We start from the raw sequence: 8,567 nt of genomic DNA on the forward strand, positions 1-8,567 counted from the left end.
AAAAAACATATTTCTTTGCTGCTAAGGACCAGTGACAATATTGATCTTCACAGAAAGAACCTCTGCTTAGTCTAAGTTGTCTGGGGAAAAGCGACTTACCATAATACAAAATCTGATCTGAAAATAAGAGTGATGCCCCCTTCTCCAACCCCCAGCATCTCTTCAGATTTTCAGGCTACATTGTATCTTATGGATAAGACAGATCTGTTATGAAGTTAGATAAGCTATAATCAATGTCACCGGAACATTGGAGAAGCGTTTGCCCAGAATATGAGGATTTCGCCTCTCTCTCCCCTCAGAAGTCATGGATAATGGCACTTAGAGAAAAATGTTCCAGGGCAGGGACCATTTTTCTGTTTTAACAGGCTTCATCTTCTAGTAAATAGACACTGAGCCAAGCCTGGCAAATGAAATGCTTTCCAGGGGATGATCCCTCCCAGCCAAATTTCCCACAAGGACAGACAGCAAGCCCCTAGAAACATGCTTCTGGGGAGACCCAGCTTGAGGTACCAGGCAGTTCACCCTGAGGACACCGATCAGCCTCAGCCCTGTGGCTCAGCAGGCAGCCTAGAAGCCCAGCCTTGGGATTCTTACCTCTTTGGGGTCTTTGATTTCTCTGGACAAGGGACCAATACTACGTTTTCCCATTCATTGGGGGGGGGGGGAACCCGTACACTAACAGGCACACTAACTTGCTCACTAATCCAGGGTGTCTGGCCCCTGTTCAAAACCACTGCTCCAGCCTTAGCTTCTCGTCGGACTTTTCTTAAGCACCTGGTGCACTTTGTCCAGAGGAAGCAAATACTTGAGAGCATGGATTCTAGGGTCGGGCTCTCAGTTGGAACTCTGGCTTCACCACTGAACTTAGGCAAGCACCTTAGCCTGACTGTGCCTCAGTTTCATTATCTGTAAAATGGGGATGATAATAGTAACTTCTTCAAAAAATGTTAGTAGGATTGAGTGAGCCCATCCGTGCAAGGGATTTAGATGAGTGCCTGGCACAAGTTACCATCTGTGGTTGTGATTGATCATTTCACTGTCTCTTGTGAAGGTTTCTTAGTGTCTTTTCTTGACCAGACCCATCTCCTGGTATAGAATGGACCCTCTCTTTTTCTAGGACATCATTCAAGAGATGTCTTGTCCTGAGTGATCTCTTCCCTTCATTTTTTTTATCTGGCCTTTTTCACTTGTGCAACAACTTATTTTTGCCAGTCCCAGAGCTAGTGGAACTCCTTACAGTTACCAAATTTAGGAAAACTCTCAAGATCTTTTCCAACTAAGTCCATCTTTCTCTGGGTTGGTCAAAATTAGTGCTTGTCCCTGCCCCCCAAGTTTAATGTTGGTGAGTGTTAGGGTCTGTCACTCTGGGTCCTTGACTCACTGTTTCTTAATCTGCTCCATCCCGTTCCCTCAGCCTGGGTCTGGTTACCAGCTGGTCTCCTCAGTAGTTCACTGGCCTGAGGTGCCCTCTTTCCTAGACAAAACACCCCTGCATCACCGATCAGTGGACAGACTCTGTGAGGCACCCCCAGGCCAGCACTTTAGGCCCAAGACCCAAAGAACATCACATGAGTGTCATCATAGTCCCTTGACAATGGCACAGGCTCTGGCCCTGGCTGAGTCAGGAGGAAATACAGCTTGACCTGGGAGTTGCCCCTACCTCCCACTGATCCCTCTCCTTCATCTCAGGTCTTCATCCAAATCTACCATCCAACTCACCCCTCCTAGGGAACAAACTCCCAAAAACTGAGAAGGTGCCTCTCTTGATGGCTTTGAATTTCAGTGAGAAATTTTGAAGAGAGCCAAAGATATCATGGAGGCTTTTCAGACAGCAAGCTCCCTTCAGGTTGGGATGGTCAGGGGGAGACATCTCTCATGGCTGCCATATTAGATGGCTGCCCACCCTGCCGACTCACCAGGCTGTCCCTGGCTACAGACCCAACACAATTTCTAGGCAGCAGTAGGTTCTAAACAAATATTTGTTGAATTAATTAGCCATNCAGACAGCAAGCTCCCTTCAGGTTGGGATGGTCAGGGGGAGACATCTCTCATGGCTGCCATATTAGATGGCTGCCCACCCTGCCGACTCACCAGGCTGTCCCTGGCTACAGACCCAACACAATTTCTAGGCATGCAGTAGGTTCTAAACAAATATTTGTTGAATTAATTAGCCATTATCGTAAGTAATGTGAAACTATCCAAATAAATGGTTCAGTTGTGCCCCGGGCAGAGTTGCACCATACCTTAAATGCAAAGCCTTTGTATGATAAGGAAGAAGAGAACTAGCGGGTGTGGGAGGTCCTATCCTATATCAGATGGTTCACTTGTTTTGTTTCATTTAATCTTTTCTACAATTCTGTAAGGATTATGCTATTATCACCCTGAGTTTACAGTTAAGAGTCTCCAAGAGACTACATCACTTAGAAAGGCATAATGGAGGGGCACCTGGGTGGCTCAGTTGCTTAAGCGTCTGCCTTCAGCTCAGGTTGTGATCCCAGAGTCCTGGGATGAAGTCCCACATCGGGCTCCTTGCTCAGCGGGGAGCCTGCTTCTCCCTCTGCCTGCTGCTCCCCCTGCTTGTGCACTCACTCGCTCTTGCTCTCTCACAAATAAATAAATAAAATCTTGAAAGAAAGAAAGAAAGAAAGAAAGAAAGAAAGAAAGAAAGAAAGAAAGAAAGAGAAAGAAAGAGAAAGATAAAAAAGGCATAATGGAGTAAAAATGTAATTTTTTATGCCTTTATATCTTCAAACTTTTTTTTCTAATAAATTCTTAATTATCAAACAGATTACAGGAAAATTTTTCCCAAATGAAAGATCAGGGTTCCATAACCACCTGACTGTGCACCATGCAGCCCTGACCCACCTTCCCCTGAAGAACCTCTCATCTGAAGAAAACTATCAGAAACCCCTGGATTCAGAGCCAGACACACCAGCTTTCAAATCCTAGCTCTGCTGCCCATGAGCCATGAGGATTTAATGACTTTCTACTTTCTACCTACAACAAAACAGCATGGTTGTGATGACTGCCTGAAGTTATCATGCATACAGACGGCGCTCAGCGAATGGCAGCCATGTGACTTGCTCATGCTTGCATAGCAAGCAAGTGGTAGAGGCCAGTTTCAGCCCCAGGTCCATGAGGTCAGAGCCCATACCTTTCCTGCCCCAGCACAGCAACTCCAGGCCCCTAAAGAGAAGGTAGAGAAAGGGCTCAGGACCCAAAGACAAGGCAGTTTAGGAACAAATCTGGAGTGCTAACAAGAAAGAACACTGGCAAAGTGCAAATTTACCAAGGCAACCACTGGCCCCACACTTACACAGAATGCTACCACTCCCTGGCCTCCAGCTCAGCCATCTTCCAGGGCAATGGCCTCAATGTGGGCAAGGCCGATGGGGAAATACATCTGCCTAGTGGAGGACTGTTGAACCCATCTTGAAAGACCGTTTCAAACATGCATGAAGTCTGAAATTTCCTTTGTTTTGGAGTTTCTTTTTTAATCAGTTTGCAAATGTGCTAAATATTTAAATACTTTACAATACATGTTTAAACACTTCTAAGACAAATGTATTAGGAAGCTCTGAGGTCAGTTTGTCATTCTTCTATCAAAGCCTCAGCATCAACTCTCTCTCTAAGTTTAACCGTAGATACAAGAAAAGTTACACCCTTCCACTCTCTGCAGCAGCTCAACCTTCCTATTTCGCTACCAAGAACAGACAGCGTCGCAGATCTGGAATGTCCTTTATCCATGTCCTCCTCCACTGGAGCAAGCTTTCACCATACCTTCTACCCCAGCCTCCACCACTGCAGAGAGACCAGTGGGACCTGGAATGCCCTGTTAGTTGCCATGACTGAAACCCTCAGAGCAGCTGGACCAGGCTCAGCGGACACCAGCTGGGGAGGCCAATGCTGATTCAGGGGTGGCACAAGGCTCCCCAGTTTGGGCTCAGTGACAGGGAAGGTGAGAAAGAAGCACACCTGCAGGTTATTACTCTGAACTGCGGACTTGAAGAGAATGGCAGGAAGAGAAGCAAACAGAGATAGGCCAGTTTTTAAGCAAGGTAAACAGAGTCCAGCAATGGTCCTTCCTATCAAGATGATTCACAACTTATTAACTATCTCTGAATCCACACTATTTCTTAAGGTAGAATTTCATGGAGCTTCATTATAAGAAAAAGCACTGTCCTAATTTGTATTTTTCTTTCTTAAGAAGAACTGTCAAATGGTGGCTCATTTCTTCACTTGAACAGGGCCATTCATGAAGTCTCACGGACATAACATGAGACTCAAATTACAAATAAGAAGGTAAATGCTTTATACTTGGAAACCCTCAGAGCAGCTGGACCAGGCTCAGCGGACACCAGCTGGGGAGGCCAATGCTGATTCAGGGGTGGCACGAGGCTCCCCAGTTTGGCCTCAGTGACAGGGAAGGTGAGAAAGAGGCGCACCTGCAGGTTATTACTCTGAACTGCAGACTTGAAGAGAATGGCAGGAAGAGAAGCAAATGGAGATAGGCCAGTTTTTAAGCAAGGTAAATGGAGTCCAGCAATGGTCCTTCCTATCAAGATGATTCACAACTTATTAACTATCTCTGAATCCACACTATTTCTTAAGGTAGAATTTCATGGAGCTTCATTATAAGAAAAAGCACTGTCCTAATTTGTATTTTTCTTTCTTAAGAAGAACTGTCAAATGGTGGCTCATTTCTTCACTTGAACAGGGCCATTCATGAAGTCTCACGGACATAACATGAGACTCAGATTACAAATAAGAAGGTAAATGCTTTATACTTGAGTTGTTCTATGGCTATCTTTCAAACCAAGCACTGAACCACTCACAGTATATTCAAATAACTCCAGATTGGAGTTCCTTCTCCTTCCCCGCAAAGTGCCCTTTGCTCATCGTGGTAAACAAAAAAGTAGCCCCCATGTCTTGCACCTTAGAACCTGCAAATATGACCTCCACATGGCAAAAGGGACTTTGCAGTTGTGATTAAATTAGTGTTTGGAGATAGAGAAATTATCCTGGATCATCCAGGAGGGCCTGATGCAAGTGAGAGAGGGAGGCAGGAAAGTCAGAATCAGAAAGGGAATGATAGAAGTGAAAGTGCAAGGCGGGGGTGAGGGGTTGGAGGCGGTAATTGCTGGCATTGGAAATGGAGGAAGGGGCCACGAGCCAAGGAATGCAGGGAGCTTCTAGGAATTGGAAATGAATTCTTCCCTAGACCTTCATGAAGGAACAGGGCCTTGCCAACTTGATTTCAGCCCAAGGAGACCCATTGCAGACTTCAGACCTTCAGAGTTTGTGTTGTTTTAAGCCACCTAATCTGTGACAGCAACAATAGGAAATGAATATGTTCACGTATTATCTTCCTTCCCTCATACCCCATCCCATGGGCCCTCCACGTGCGTGCTGTGGCCTGCCCTGCTGGAAGCTGCAGTTTGTCCAGGAAGCCTTCCTTTCTGACCCACACTCTTACCCCCAGAAGAGGCACGGTGCCTCTCTCAGTTCTGACCTCTGTCAGGGCATTTGTCACACTGGAGCATAATTAACTATTGGCATGTCCATCTCCCCCACCAGGCAATGAACTTCTGTAGGGCAAGAACTGGGTCTCGGTTTTTTGTTGTTGTTGTTGTTTATCCCCTGCTCTCTGCACAACACAGACCCTCAAAAAAATATTTCTTAAATGAGTAACTGCTATTTCAAAAGTTTTGAGAAGTTCACCTTCTCCTGAAAACAAATAATAGCCATTTTCACCTGAGATGGTGAACATCTACTCAATGAATAAACAAATAAAAAAGGCCATTGGATCACGGAGCCTTCATCCGTGAACCATATCAGAGAACAATAGCATTGTGCTGACCAGCCCACTAGCCATTCCAGGCAACTCTGTCTCCCCACAATCAGATTATCAGCTTCCTTTTTGGCAGTCCTCTTGAAGGCATCTCAACAGCTTTGACCGGGTTGAATACTGATTTGCCAAATGTTAACTTTGCTTAGATAACTTTGCTCCAGGTTATTCTCTACAGAGTAATAGTGCCAGAAAAGACAATCTGTATCATTCTCGGAACTTGAAATTTTTACCTATATTAATAGAAGAAAAAAGTTACAAAACCAATGCAGCTATTTTTCTGAAGGAAGGGGGGAAAGTGGCGTATTGAGGAAAATAAAATTCTGAAGGGAACAGAAGCAAGATTTTACAAGACAATTTGAGGTAATGTCAAGTACAAGAATAAAAGAACATAAACTAAGGCTCAGAAAGGGTCAGACCCTCAAGGAATTTAGGCAGAATTTCTTTAGACATAGAGAAGGAAGCTTACAGAGTAAAAAACAGGGTTGAAATGGGGGCTAGGCTGTTGTAAATATATCTGAAGCTGTTAGACCAAAATTGTTCCCTGAGTTATACTCAAATCCTAGATCATGGCTTCTAATTCCTCAGAACACAACAACTTGAGTTGAGTAATGGGATCTCTGGGTTGGTGTCACTTTTATCTTCTTTTTAACTTCCTTTAAATCAGTCCTTTCATTTAGCCACTTGGCTGGACCTCGAGCTATGTAATCCGGGCAACCCGGCTCTGCAAGGTTACCACACAGCATTGTGGTCTCACAGATGAGAAAACCAAGACATGGAGATTAAACTGTTTGCCATAGGCTAGATGGCGAGTCCCTGACTGGGAAAACTGGAAATCGGATTTAATACACCATACACGTGCTGCTTATTGAATTGAACCCTGAGCTCATGATTCTTTTCCATCTCAGACATGATGCCATTGTGGTGAACTCCCACTGACTCCAGTGAGCATCGTTCTTACTACTCACCAACCATACGCAAACCTTGGTATGACAAAAGATGCCAATTTATTGTCTGGGCTCTTTACTTGACACTGACTCTTGTTAAACAAGTAGTTCAGTCAATTGTGTGATGGATTCAGCAGGGAAAGAAATCATTCCCAAAAGGAAGAGAGCTTGAGCTAGCAGCAGTAGGATGGGTGGAGCTGGGACAGGCCCAGAGAAGGAAAGGGGAGTCAAGACGGTCCTGAGGTGCACAAAGGTGTGTGGACAGCACCTGTCCTCAGGTGAGGTCTGATGTAAGGGAGAAGTCAGCAACCTCTCGGTCCTGGGCAGATCAGGAATGGAAGCTGGCTCAGCACCAGACCAGACCTTTGAAGGGGCACCCCAGATCAAACAAACCCACTTAGGGCAAGTGACTGTCATAGAAAGTCATGGACATCAAAGTAGCATGGATTGAGGTGGCTGGAGTCAGACCAAGGATCAAGCAATCAGCTAGTCATTCCTGTCCTTCTACTCTGTGAAAGGAAGAGATTGGCACTAGTGTTTTTAAATGTACATTAAAGCAAAAAATGAAACAATATGTTTTTCTGTCCGATCGGCACAAAAATTTGTCGAACAGTTAATGCTTCTAAGGGTGCTATAAAACAAATTCTTCTATTCACTGATGGAGACACAAATAGAACAAACTTCCTGCAATCATAATTCATTCATTTACTTAACAATTATTGGTGGAGCACCCATATATTCACTGAGCACACACTTCTAAAAATATCTTGCCTTTTGTTCCCCCTCCTTTTCCCCAATGTTCTCTTGCTGCCCTCTGGCCTCCCAGAGCATCTCATCACTGATGATAAACCCTGACCGCCCTCTCGACACAACGGTCCAGGATGCAGACCTATGCCTCTCTCTTGTTTCCGTTTCAAACAAGCCTCATTGGTGTCCCATTCTAGAAGGACACTGTATTCAGCGAGCTCCACGTGGGAAAGTACAGTGAGGGACATCAGAACACGTTGAAATTGAGTAAATTCAACTAAAAGAACAAAAATAAATATTTTCCCCATAACCTGAATCCTAAACACAAGTCAAATATTTCATCCGGTACTCACCTGGAAACAACCATCTATTCCAACTCTGAGGTAAACTGCGTTGTCTCATTACGTGTGCACAAAATCACACACAGACGGATTATGGGCGACTGGATGGTGATTTCGACCACACTGAGCTTTCCCCTTACTCACTGACCTTAGGACCTAACCCTGCCCCTCCGACGCTCCGCTGACTCAAGCTCAACCCACTGATGCTGAAGAGCTAATAGTCAGTCATCTATTCGTGCGGCCCCTATGCGCAGATATTTGCATTGGAAAAGCAACGCTTTATCCAGAAGGAATAACAATGTTGCAGATGCAATGTTTACTAAGGGGTGGCCTTTTAGCCAGTCTCCTACCCGTACAGCCGACCTTGAATTCTGTCTTCTTCAGGTTTATTAAAGGGACCTGGGCTGGTCCAACAAGGTGGTTCACAGTGTCTTGAACATTCTTGTGGACATTTGCATATGATTTCAGAATATCTGTGTCAGTGTGTGACTCAGTGAATCAAATCAACATTTATTGAGCATCTAATGGGAACCTAGTATATAAGTACTTCCCTATGTATCATCTCATTTAAAACATGCCTTCACGCTTTGGGTAGTTTTGTAGCTATTATTATAGCTCAGAAAAACATTGTGTGGTACAGTTGGTAAAGCAAAGATTTGAATTAAAATCTGACTGACCACTGAG

General features: G+C 44.7%; 1 long non-coding RNA gene across 1 annotated transcript in view; it reads left to right on the plus strand.

The window, feature by feature from the left end:
• The window catches only part of LOC117801101, a 14,430-nt gene extending 6,129 nt beyond the window's left edge, over window positions 1–8,301 (plus strand). Inside the window, exon 2 of the long non-coding RNA XR_004623502.1 lies at window positions 7,622–8,301. This is a non-coding gene — a long non-coding RNA (uncharacterized LOC117801101). The remainder of the gene's footprint in view (window positions 1–7,621) is intronic.
• Window positions 8,302–8,567: the final 266 nt, after the last annotated feature.

Source organism: Ailuropoda melanoleuca, chromosome 2 (genome assembly GCF_002007445.2).
Source record: "Ailuropoda melanoleuca isolate Jingjing chromosome 2, ASM200744v2, whole genome shotgun sequence".
NCBI lineage: Eukaryota > Metazoa > Chordata > Mammalia > Carnivora > Ursidae > Ailuropoda > Ailuropoda melanoleuca.